Source organism: Saccostrea echinata, unplaced genomic scaffold, assembly GCF_033153115.1.
Source record: "Saccostrea echinata isolate AGI-Se365-2 ecotype Australia unplaced genomic scaffold, CSIRO_AGI_Sech_v1 ptg000027l, whole genome shotgun sequence".
NCBI classification, from domain to species: Eukaryota; Metazoa; Mollusca; class Bivalvia; order Ostreida; family Ostreidae; genus Saccostrea; species Saccostrea echinata.
Window position 1 is genome coordinate 11487686 of NW_026889776.1, and position 14281 is coordinate 11501966.

Below are 14281 nucleotides of genomic sequence, written 5' to 3' on the forward strand. Positions count from 1 at the left end.
TCAACTTATCGCACAACACGGCAATGTTGTAAAATGATATGTTACCGATCGGATTTTGCGCGTTTGTTGGACATTACCAAGGAAACTATTATAGAGAGCAATTGCTAAAAATTGCACAAGACAAAGTGTTAACATTGAGTAGGTTGTAATGGTCGCTTACTTTCAATAAGACTAAAACAGTGCATTTCTAATTTCTGGGTCATTTTATCAAAGTTTTAATAGAAGTGATGCAGATGCAGTATATATGACTTGTATGTACCGCATATTTCAAATGATAAATATCTATAATATGCATTTAAATTTCAGTCATAGTTATGATCAAACAATGCACGCACTTGCATAAAACTGTCCTTTTTAAAAAAAGATATTTTGTCCGTGAATAGCATGGACCTCAAGACATACAATGAATATCGCTGTCCTGCGCTGAAAACCTCATATGTGCATTATGTAGAATGACTCATGGGTTTTTAATTTTTATTTTGTAATGTCTTTTTGATTTAATAATTTCCTTTATTTAGTTTCAATTTTAATATTGTAATTTCGTGTTTTTTTTTTTTGTTTTTTTTTTTTTTTTTTTTTTAATAATCTTTTTTTTGATTTAATAATTTCGTTTTTATCTAATGATTTCGTTTTTATGTCATAATTTCGTTTTTTTTACTTTAATAATTTCGTTTTTATATACTTTCGGTTTTTAATTTTGTAATTTTTTTATATAATAATTTTGTTTTTTTATTTGATAATTTCTTTTTTTTTATTAGTTTTGGTTTGCACATATTGGACTTAAAGGTCATAGAAAACGATTCTTAAAACTAGGATTTCACTTTTTAAACCTAAAGCTATATATGGAAGAATGTTAAATTACGAGTAGTAATATTTTTGGCCTTTGTTCTACTGAAAAATAAAGGTGAAAACTTCCACTTGTTACTTTTCTTACCCGCTTATCGTTCTTGATTTTGTAGTTTTATGACGTCACAAGAGCCCACTGATGTAAACTGAGCATTAGACTAATATATTCCTACCATATTTTATCTACATGTAGTTAATTTAAGCTATTTTTGTAATAAAATATACATGTGTCTATGTTTTCAGGTGAGTTATCTGATTTCGTAGTTCAGTCAATTCAGTTTGAGCGAGTCGTTAATAAGGCACGGCAACTCGAAACTGGAGGTTTTTATCGGAAAATGATCCTGATGAAAATCCTATATAAAACTACGCTTAAATTATTTTCTTATAACACCTTATGAAGCCAATTTTACATGTATTGATGCGAAAAATAAAATTAATTTGAAAATAAATTCTATTTTTCCCCTGACATGTCAATAACGTCAGTGGATTACTTAAAAGTATGAGAAGACAAACTATTGGGGTCATTTTTTATTTATACATGAAATATATGGAGATAACGAACAGTATTCAAGCTCAAAAGTCCATTAAACAATACAAAATAGGAGCAGAGCAAACACGGACCTCTAAACATCAGAGGTGGGATCAGGTGCCATGGAGGAGTGAGCATCCCCTGCCGACCGGTCACACCCGCCGTGTGCTCCTTGTCATGATCGGGAAATAACGGAAAAATCCGTCGACAATTCAGTGTGTGAATAATGGCCTAACAATTAGTATGAAAAACGTAAGTCAGTAATATAATATTATAAAAATATAATATTATAAATGTAATATTTCATCATTAGTCAAGAAGTTGTAACTTGTAAATTACGGTTACGTCAACATCAAACGTCATAATGGGCAAAAATGAAATAATGTAAAATTGAATAAAAAGTAAAATAAAAATTGATAAAATTATTTACAAAATAAGTTATTACAAAAGTATTTATTTATCATAAATTATATCAAAACTTAAATAATACAAGACACACATCTGCTTAGCTGGAATAATATAGCCCTCTCCGATTTTTTTTTTTTTTTTTTTTTTTTTTTTTTTTTTTTTTGAAGACTACAACTCCTTAGGATCTCCGTAATGGTGCAAGTGCAGTAGTGATTCACTACCGCACAGATTTAAGCTCAAATTATCAGTAAGTGTATATTTTATTACCATATCTTACCTGAACTCATAAAATGTAGTTGCAAGACACGAATTGATCCAAAAATATACAGAACAATCCGTATATCGGTTATTTTTCGTGTATGTCAACATCACAACTTGAATTTATCCGCCATGTTTTCTGACCTTGATCGATTTTATTTTGGGACAACCAATGAAATTCGGGATCTAGGGGAGCGGATTGTTTAGGATTTTCCTTATTTTAAGCATAAATATCACTGTTTATGAAAAAAAATATCATATGGGATGCTTTTATTTATCGATGCTTAGTGATATCATACAACACAAACATTTATAAACACCGACATTTACTTTATCAAGTGATTCTAAATTTCAAGAGCAAGTTTCTGTACATCACGGGAGAACTGTCATGGCTGCTGAAGAGAACGACTGGTAAACAAGCAGATTTATTTTACTTGGTTTTCGCTTATAAAGGTCTATGATGTTGATAGTGAATAAAAATTCCGTCTTATTGGAAGTAAGTTGAATGCAAAAACAATTTATTTTGCCTGCAGTCGCCCGTATCTAAAAAATATATTTGCACCATTACGGAGATGCAGTGGAATTGTAGCCCTCTCCTGAAAATATCAGATTAAAAAAAATCGGAGAGGGCTACATTATTGCAGCAAACATCTGCTCATTTGTCTTCAAAATTGTTTGTAAATTGAATGTAAAATCGTATCATGTGATCACCCCTCCATTCGACTTACCTGAGCATGTCGAATGAAAATCGAATGAAAAATCGCATCGTGTGACCGCACCTTAAACATCCAATTTTACGTTAGCGCCTCCAAAATCTACCTGGTTCAAGATCAATAATATAACGCCTGTCAATCATTAATAAAACAATAGCTTCTGGCTTCTGATCTGATTGACAGGCCAGCTACCTGTGCTACCTGATGTTCTGAGATTGGATGTTTCGATAACAATTACCTGACCACGCGACAACCTCTTTTATGTGCCCTGCTTGATTTGTCGCTTGGGTCCACAGAAGCTCAATTCGCCGTCATCTGGGAACAATATAGCGACACCCCCCCCCCCCCCCACACACACACACACACCAAAATGAATCGACACAAAATGGAATAAAATAATTAGAAGATAATTTGACACTGATGGCATGAATTAAGTTTGAAAATTATGAAGATTCCTTTATCACAAATCTTAGCCGTGGATGCAGATGTTTAAAAAAAAATCACAAATAATACACACACGTAAATATTGTTTTCCTGTACAATAGATTGGGGTTTAACTTGAATTGCACTATCTTCGGATGGCATTTATTTTTATTTTGGATTACAAAAATGTTCAATAATTCTTCATCACGTAGTGGAAGAAATGTCAAAATCATAGTTCGAATTTCCTCTTAGTTCCTTATTGGTAAATAGCATCATGGGCACCAGTGTCGGCCAGGGAAATTGATAGTTTCTACAATGTATCTTGTAATTTTTTTTTTTTTTACTGACAATTACAAAGTCATTGATATGATTGATTTGTAGCTTACATTCAATATATATATATATATATATATATATATATATATATATATATATATATATATATATATATATATATATATATATATTTAAATAGATATTTCTTCATACATATTTTTTATACAAAAAAAGTATCGATGAAAATGTAGAGTTTGTCAATTTAATGCAAAAGTATTATTTGGTTTCACTGCAGTTTCACCCAGAATTAGACAAGAAACGTGTGTAATGTTGACCATGATCACCATAAAGACTTTCTGTATAATGCAAGGTGTATATGAATTTTTGGCATCTTGAGTATTAGGACACTCCAGGTAAATAACATCTGGTACTTATAAGACAACTTCCTCTTTTCAGGTAACCGTACGGTAAAAAAATTGGGTCTTTAAAACATTTCTACCACCTTTAGATATAATATGACGTTAAGCAAACAGAAGTATGACGAACTTTCCGAACAACCCCCGTATTTTGGCGTTGCAAGGATTTCAACATCCCAGTTTAAAGTCATGTTTCATACAATTTGTTTGGTCATGGCTTTTATACTGATGTTGACTATTGAGTACTCCGTATACCTCATCAATACATAGGGTTCACGGTGGGAGACGACAGGGATTCTTATTCCGTCAAGGCACCTGGTCCCACCTCTGGTGCTTCTAGAGGTTCGTGTTTTTGCTCTGTTCGCGATTCGTTCTCTTCGTTGGATTTATGAGATTAATCACTGTCAGCTCCCTTCACCTTTCACACCTTTACCGGACACATACGGCTATTCGGCAGTGAGTGTTCTTTAGGGTTCCAGTGGTAAAAATTCGCAGGTGTGTTAAGGAAGCACTAAGATAACCTGACTTGACTAAATCAGTGATACAATAATAGTAGGCGAGAAGACGTCAATTTTAGAACACAAGATTTCTTAATATTGTTATTAGGAGATATAATATAACTCCTAAATATGAATAGAAGCTAGCAAATATTAACAAAAATAAAATGTTTTTATTTTGTAATGCTGTATCTGTCACTTGAATTAAAATCTCCGACGGATGACGCCATAACTGTTCAACAAGTAACATGAGAATTGATCATGTTGTGTAACGAGAACTTGGCTTAGACGGCATGCAAAAAGATACGTAAAAGGTGATTTACAAGCAAATACCGTGAATATTGTGTGTAATTCATGTGAAGTTAAAGTTTGTTTAACAGGTATGCTAATCTATTTTCATCGATTTAATCTTCTATTGAAGACTGTCAGCTATTAATGTATCCCGGTCGGCCTTTCCTCTGTCATTCGTGGCAACAATATAATAATGCAGAAGAACAACACTAAGCTGGATACTTCAAAACATAAAATTGTAGATATCGAAAGCTTGCGTTCTATTATACTTGGAAAGTGCTGCTAGAATAGTGAGGTAAACATGGTTTGAAGAAATATCTATGGTTACATATATATAATGCAAAACATCGGGTAAGGTTTCGTGCGAATATGTGGAATAATTATTTTCCCGACCGGACAGTGGGATTCTAGCAGCATTTTTTAGGCATAAGAGATGTTTTTCAACTATATATTATTTACTCAAACAAATTATTAAACCCTGGGGTAGTGTTGTTCTGTTAACTATTTTATTAAGAAATATTTTGCTATTAATAGCAGTCACGTGATGACGTCGAGGTAGTGCACTTCTTCGCCTCAGACACTCTGTTGTCCTTATGCAATAGTTAATAATAGTTTACGTTTTATCGGCGACTTGGATAAATTATCAAACTTAATTTTCTTTAAAAAGTCTAAATTTTTCCGAAAAATGATTTGTATGCTCCTATAACATACCCGCATTGATAAAAAAAAGGAACCAATCAATAACTTTGAAAACCTTGATTGAATGAATTCAATGATAAGCTATGAGTGACATGACTATGATCAAGATGAAAGTAAAGGTCATATAAAAGGTCATTTACTATGATCCAGTGTATGACCACATGGGTGCATAAGGGAGGGATGGGCTTGAATGAACTTTTATATTCCTTAGTTACATGTACATATAAAATGATTTTACTTTGCCCCAAAAACGAAGATCGAGGGCATATAAATGATTTTTTTTACCACCCTTCATCCTATATAATATGCATGTCATTAACTTTAATCTACAAAATAAATTTCGAACGACAGAACTTCGAGTCCTTTTTTGCAAACTTATACATATATATATCTTTCATCAAACCTTTAACTCGCTTATAAATCAAAAAATAAATTAAAATTTAGACCGGAATCAATATTCAAGAAACAGAAAACACATTATTGAGACTACACGTGTGCTTATTTCAAAAAGGCAGTTAAATTTACATTTTTCTGATTAAAATCGATATTTATCTCTCTGTTTTGGGTGACTTTTATGTTGAAATGCTGTAAATCAAATGTAACTCCTTGGCCATTTTTGAGAATGGTAAATAAATTTTAAAGACCGGGGATTGTACCAAAGAAGATAAATATTTTCGTGTATCATTAGATGGGTAGTCAATTCACGATAAATTTATAACTATAATGATTATTGGTTAATTTATATGATGTTAATCATCCCTGTAATAAATCACAGGAAACTGGTAGTAATGTATGTCACTGTTCAGTGCGGTTGCATACGAGGATCAAGGAATTTTTCGAAAGTGTGCGGGGGTTGGGAAAATATTCCTGCACATTCTTACAATAAGGTTCGTCCATGCATTCATGTGTTTCATAAGAAATAACCACACTCTCGGGGTACTTGTGTTTATCAAACACATCTTTAACTTTCATATTTACACCCCCCCCCTTAAAAAATAGAGGGGGGTAGCGTGTATCTTTAATATTGTGCATAAATTTTGAAAACTGCAATAAATTGTTAATTTAAAAAAAAAAAAATTAAGCAAAATTCTAAACTGTGTTCAAACAACGTTTACTTAACAATTAAGACTGCATTTATTCATTATCTTGAAAATGAAGTAAGCAGATATTTTTGTCTTCATAAAATGTTAATTTCCTCTTGCAATTTTTTATCTTTCCTTTAGTTCTGAGGCAAAGGGGTAGGTTTGCTGGATTTTCTCTGTATCTCTCATACTCTACTAAAAAAGAAGACGGATACCTGTGCTACAAAGACGTACAGGGGCTACCTCCATTGAATTTCACAACAAACTGTATTGGATATGGTCGATATGTCATCTACTACAATGAAAGACTGAGTGGAGTAACGTATCCAGAAGAATATCAATCTATTTCTTTCATTCAGTTGTGTGAGGTCGTAGTGGAAGGTAAGCTTAGAGAAGTCATTTAAAATTCCTCCTATTTTCCTGTTTCTAATTACCAAAACATTTCTTCAACAGGGTGCTCTAGAGGAAAGTATGGGATAAATTGTGATATGAATTGTCCCATTAATTGTTTTGAAAGTGAATGTGATATCGTCCATGGAACATGCATGAAATGCAAGCCGGGATGGAAGGGAGAAAGCTGTCAAACACGTGAGGTTTATTTTCAATTTATAAATAAGCCTATTTCGGATATGTGTAACCCCCTAAATGGTTTTAAAAAACTAACTTCTTTTCAAAATAGCTTGCCCTAAAGGATCATACGGTCAGGACTGTAAATTTCGATGTTCAGGACATTGTAAAGATGGAACTCCATGTGATCATGTGACGGGTGAATGTGTCAAAGGCTGTGTTTCGGGATGGATTGGGACTGGGTGCAATAAAAGTAATTAAGACTACAATATTTAGATAAAGATATGTCTTTTGAAGTGACAAGTGCATTTATACCAATTGGATTTGAATGAAATTTATGCATACGTGAAACCTTTTTTACTTGCATTTTTATATTACTAAAAATATTACTCATTAATAGAAAAAAATATATAAGGCAAAAATATTATCCTCAGGCAATCTTTAAAACAAAAAGTTTGGTTGCTCTCTCCCGACCGACTGGCTAAAAAAGACCCAACTCAAAACTTTTTCGACCTTCAGGAATTAAGATTTTTTTTTTTCTTTTTTCTTTTCCTAAATTTTCCCATTCATTCAACATATATGTTGAAATTTTTTGAGAAAAGATTTTTTAGGGGTCTTACTGATATTCAGAGTGAGACTAATGTAAGGAATATAATATGAAAAAAGAAGATTTTAAAAATGTTTTTCTAAATAATAAATTATGTAAAAATTAATTCACAATTATTGACCAAAAGTACATAGAGGATATTCAATGTTTTGTAGTTGGATATGGAATTTATTTCACGAGTGGGACAGGATTTTTTTTTTATTTTCACGAATGCGGAGCATATCCAACTAAAAAAAAAAAACATTGAATTTTCTATTTATTACATTTTTTTTTATTTCCCTTGGTGTCTGCCTTTTCTTAACACAGTGTCATTCGCTGTGACGTCATAGTTGAGCGGTTGAGACGTCATAGTTTAGCAATTTGTGAGAATGAAAACATCGTAAAGAGATTTTAGCAATATATTGGCAAGAAATTAGCAGTTTTAGTCTCTATCAAGATTGTTTAATTACTATAACTTATGACAGGCCAGAAGTTATTATTTCCTTTCACACTGTGAGAGAATATAATATCACTCTGGTATCCTTTCACACTAAAAGGATATCACTTTTATTCAATAAATTAAATCACAGTATTTCACTGTTGAAAATGTAATAAATATATTTATCTAATTACAGCTTGTGATAATGGGCGTTATGGTATCAATTGTACTTTCTACTGCAGTGGACATTGTTTAAGTGAACCATGTAACAAAGAAACTGGGCATTGTGACTTGGGATGTAGTGATGGATACATTGGGAATTTATGTAAAAACAGTAGGTTTTAATAACTACAGACATTTAATTTATATGAATTCTTGTTTGTTTTCATTGAAAAGAGTGAACAACTGGGTAGTTTGAAGAAAAAAAAAAAGCAAATTATAAAGTACTTTGTAGTTGGAATACCTGCTTGTTGTAGTATTTACGAAAATATGCTCAATTTTACAGAATGTACATTTGGGTGGTTTGGAAAAGAATGCAAAGTGCGTTGTAGCGGACACTGTGCTGAGAATGGGAGTTGTAATCACGTGGACGGGATTTGTTTTCGTGGATGTGAAGACGGTTATACTGGACAAAATTGTACCACACGTAATATTTGTAGCTTCTTATAATCAACTTATTAAGAAATTATATGTTTACGTTTAATTATTTGTAAAAGAAATATAATAAAAAATTGAATCAATATAAGTTATAGTCTTAAATTTTTACCACGTTTTAGCATGCACAGTCAACCACTACGGTAAAAATTGCTCCAGTGTCTGTTCTTCAAAGTGCACGAGTACATGTAGACATACTGATGGTTCTTGTGCGTGCAGTTCCGGATGGATGGGTTCTCCGTATTGCAACGAAAGTGAATAAATATTTATATTTACATATGAAGAATCTTTAACATGTAAATGTATTTTCATTTTTTATTGTATGTATGTAAAATAATTTTTAAAAAATGCCTAATTCTTTTAGGCTGTCATCCTAACAAATATGGCGAAAATTGTGCTCACACCTGCAGACAAAATTGTGTCAATAACACTTGTGATAGATTCAACGGCAGTTGTTTTGCAGGATGCAAAGATCCAATATGTGATCAAAGTGGGTGTATTTCTTTTCCATTTTCTTCTTCGTATATTTTATTTAATATTCTTACGTTTTAAAAAAAGCAATACGATATTTATAATTGACATTGAAATTCGAATTACAATTGAACAGAATCTCAGAATTTAATTTTAAAATGCGTTCCATACATTTCTCTCGGTCCTTAATGATTATTCATTTATACATATTTGTCTTTTTTAGGTGAAGAGACTTCTCTTCTGAGTATCGAAAGTACTTCTGTAAAAGCACTTACAGTTGGAGGGGTTCTGTTGTTACCATCCTCTTTATATTGATTGTTTTAGCCATGAGGTACTTGTTACTTTATTTCCTGCAGTACAATTAATGTAAAAAAAAGTGGTGTTTGCATTTGATTTTCATATCAACAATTTCTGAATAATCCTAAATTTGATTTTTTTTTTTTGCCTTAAGTAAAGAACTGTTTGATATATTTTCGTGCTTTTTTTCTTCTTTTATGATTCCTGTAGATTAAGAAGCAAAAGGTATAAGAATGCAAAACCTACCTCGTCGGAAAGAAAGCCTATGATGGAATTAAAGAATAAATTACCACCAAGAGAAAGTAAACATCTCTGGCATTATTTAGCCTACACGTCATTATGAAGGCAGTGTTCATTAATTAATCTTATTAGTTTTACTGATACCTCTTCTCACCTGATCAATTCTATTTTCAATATTCTTCATACAAAATGTATAATTAAAATATGCTCGGGTGTTTAATCAAATGGTGTGAAATATTTAAATTACATGCATATACATCAGTTATTTTAATCTGTATTTGAAAGAAAGACAAGTAAGTGAGGATTTAAGCATTATGCAGACAAATGATTTTCCTGATGTCGGAAGGATCCCGAACGATATTCACGAACCAGCTAAAAGAGGAAGACCAACTAATAAGACAATATTTGTGGCGAATTTACAGTCCATTATATCCAAAATGTCAGCAGCTGAAAATCTAGGCTTTAAGCAGGAATATCGTGTATGTTACATTTTCTTTTGTGAAAGTTTTTACTCACCATTTTCAATGTTCTAGCCTTTACATTGGTGAACTCTTTAGTATCAAACAGTATTTATGATTATTAATAAAATATTTTTTTGGACGTAGGATATCCCAAAAGGCGAATTTCACCCTTGCGAAGAAGGCAAAAAAACGGAAAACAAAGTGAAGAATAGATACACAACCACATTTCCATGTAAGTATGTCTATGATTTATTAATATACCTAACATTTATTGATACTGGCACTTTGTAACACAAATATATATTAATATTTTAATTATTTCTTAGATGACCACTCTCGAGTTGTATTGAAAACTTCAAAACCAAACGAAGGAAATTATATCAATGCTAACTATATTGAAGTAAGTAACTGTGTGATTATTGATACATCTTGCAGAACAGCTTCTGATGAGGACATATTTACATTTTCTGAATACCATCTACTTTATTTCTTCTGAAAACCACGGCCATTTATCGATATACATACGTGAACGCCAGTAAGCAAGCTATCTCTATAAATTTCTTGAGCAGTAGTTTTTCTATCGATGAAACAAGCAATGGTGTACATACCAATAAAAATATTAATCGATAAATGTATATTGTAAATCCTTTACAATACAGTATTATAATATAAAAATCATGGACGATATCGCTAATATTCATGTATATATCAGTGATGTGAAAATTTTTATTTGCATTAGGATGCAGTTGGGAAAGTATCCTACATTGCAACACAAGGTATGCGATTATTCTCACTAAATTGAGCATTTTCAATAATTATCTATTAATAATTAGTGGGGGTTTTTCCTAATTATATAGGAAAGTTTTTCCCTTAATTTAAGAAAGAAAGCTTTATGGTCATAGTTTGGGATAATACTAGATGTCCGTGGGCTGACCTGGAGTGTAAAATATTTTGCTTAGTTCATCTGAAATGTATTTTGCCCTTTTTAAAACTGAAATTTCTTAATAATTTGCCAAAAAACTGCCATAAACAATTTTTAGAAAATGCTTGAGTGCAATAATGATTTCTGCTCCCATGTAGCGCCCTTGATCTTAATGTCATATCATTAAAGGTGTTGATTTTTTGTGTTGCTCTGAATGCACGAAGAGGCCAATATATCTTTTTAAAACGTTAACGATCATTAATCTTCTTACCCCCAACACTCGAAAGTTTACTTTTTTTTGTTAATCGGTTTCCTGTCATACTTCTTCAGATAGTACAGGGGACATGATTTTCAGATTAAGCAGCCATGTACATTGCAGTTTTTTGACATTTTTTGTAGAATAGGAATATAACTATCGCCTGACATTGAAGTAATTTTTTGACTTAAAGTTTAAAGGATTTTGTTTATAACATGTAACAAGACCTTTCATAAATGTCAGCCACGTAATTTGAATTTGCAACTTGAGATTTGAGCTAAATTGAACTTTTCTTAGAACCCGTTGTCCTGCAAGTACTACATGTGGACTCTGGAAAGAAGCGCTGAGTTTTACAGTCAACGACGAAAGCTCTTTTGTGATATGAATATTTTGACTGGAAAGATAGAAGATAATTGTAGGTCAAACATAAGCAAATTTTACATTGTCTAGGAAGGGAGCAACATTCACCGTATCCTCGACCCCACCCGTCCAACTTTTACCAATTCATGCCAAGTTTTCCTTCCGGAATGAATTTCCTTCTTTATTTGACTCCTTTTGAATTTTAGATTGTTCTTTTTTTTTGTAACGTCCCTTACTCATATGGAGACACCACAACTTGTCAGTGGAGGGCTGTAAATTTATACCTATATTCGGCATTCAGGATCATTGAGCAGTGAGGGATCTTTTTCGTGCCAACACATACTGCAACATGGGAACTCGGTATATACGGTCTCATCCGAAGAACCGGTCTCCACGTCCCGCAGTGGATTCGAACCCGCGACGAAAGGATCAGCTCCTTACTCCGCGATTCTAGAGCAGACGCTCTAACCACTGCGCCACGTGGCGGACAAATTTTAGATTGAAAGGAGGTACTTCCCTTCAAGAATAGGGTATTTTGAGCTATGTTATTATGCCTCCCATCATCTCTAGTGTTAATTGTATACCGATAAATCATTTGAGCGCCCCTAACACTATGACTGTAACCGCTATTAATGTATTCTTAACTTTTTTTCAATTCCGTGCCTCTGTTTATAGCACAAGTTTAAATGTCAAAGTAAAAGTCAGAACTTCTCGCAAAAGCCCACTAATTGTTTATCTGTTCGTCCGTCTATAATTTTTTTATGTCCCATAATCGAAGATTCGGGGGCATAAAGTCTGTTTGTCTGTCCGCAAAATAACTTTAACCTTGCCCATAACTTTTGATTGGTTGGAGCTCTGGCTTTCATATTTCACAAATATATTTCATGTGACGAGACCTTAACTTGGGTACCATCATATCTGACCTTTTGACAATGAAGTTTGACCCAGTTTTACAAAATTTTACCAAAGTTTAATCTTTGCCATAACTTGTGAACAGTTTGTGCTATGGCTTTCATACTTCTGTGACGAGATCCTCCTTTGGATACCAACAACTTTGATCCTTTGATCTTGACCTTGGAGTTTGACCTACTTTTAAAAAACTTTATCTTTGCTCACAACTTTTGAACAGTTGGTGCTTGGGCTTAAATACTTCACATATGTATTCCTTGTTACAAAACCTTCCTTTGGAATACCAAACAGTTTGACTCTTTGACATTGACCTTAGAGTTTGACCTACTTTTGAAAAACTTTAACATTGGTCATAACTTTTCAATGATTGATCCTAGTATAGGGCTTTCAAATTTTCACATATGTATTAACTTCCTTATGACAATGCCTTTCTCTTGGTACCATTAGGTTTGACCCTTGGACCTTTACCTTTATTTAACTTACTTTTGGAAAAAGTTAACCTTCTCCATAACTTTTCATTAAATGGTGCAAGGGCTTTCATATTTCACAGGTATATTCCTGAAGATAAGACCCTATTTAGGGTACCAAGATTTTTGTTCTCTTGGTCTGAAGGTTGACTTGCATTTGAGAAAGTTTAACCTTTGCTACAAGCTGCCCTACGGGGATATCAGTGTTTTACAAACACGCCTTGTTTTTATTTAAGTTTTCTTCTTTCCTCCATATTTGGTAAACGCGTTTCGCCATTAAAGGTACATAGTTGTTTTTCCCCAGTTTTTGCGTCTATCGTTAAGACGTTTATCCTATCGAATTCAGCTTGAATCTAACATCGTGCGTGTGTCCTATCCTGTATTGTATCAAGTCACAAGTAACGTTACTGTATCATAAACTTATTTTTAGACTCTGTGCTGTCATTAATATCGAGTAAAATGAAATATAATGAATGCAACTGAATATTGTTAACATGTAAAACGTCGTCGATATATTTAAATGCCGAATTTGAGACCACAGCAAGAGTCATTTCATGAAGGAGTTTCTGAATAAATTCTGCTTCACTTGAATATAAAAACAGTACTGATAATACCTGGGTCAAAAAATATATTTCGCACTAGTTTTAGCTGCCATGTTTTGACGTTGTTAGTCGGCGAAAGAGAATCGACAAAGTGGTAAACGCCAAAGATAAAAACATTCGAAAGGAAGAATTCCATATTGAAGCGGAAAGCTGTATTTTTCATTTTTATTATTGCAAGAGTTATCGCCCTTGTTAATTTTTAATTACTTATTATATTAGCTTTAATTAATTTACGTTAATACTGAATTCGAATTAAAGTTATCAATTATAATCATTGTATGTTTCTTTACTTGATTCGATAAAGATTTGTTAAATGTAAGCTTATTTAGTAATTTTGTTGGTTTGTAAATAAATAATCACTATGTATTATTTATGGTACTTGCGATATATAGGATTTTTACTGGCAATTGTAAGGGGAGAGGTTCTATAGGTAATACTCGATAAACCCGATTTAGTACATGTAAATGTGAGGTTATCCCTGCTTATATTGTATAGTATTGAGTAGTAAATGTGCGGTCATCCCTGCCTATTACTTGTCAAAGTGTGTGGTCATCCCTGCTCTGGACTTGGCATCTCTAAGCAGCAAGTGTGAGGATATCCCTGCTTGTTACT

The 14281-nt window shown here is 32.6% G+C and overlaps 1 pseudogene; it reads left to right on the forward strand.

Moving 5' to 3' along the window:
* The window catches only part of LOC133193220 (receptor-type tyrosine-protein phosphatase epsilon-like), a 46644-nt pseudogene that overhangs the window by 11991 nt on the left and 20372 nt on the right, over positions 1 to 14281 (forward strand).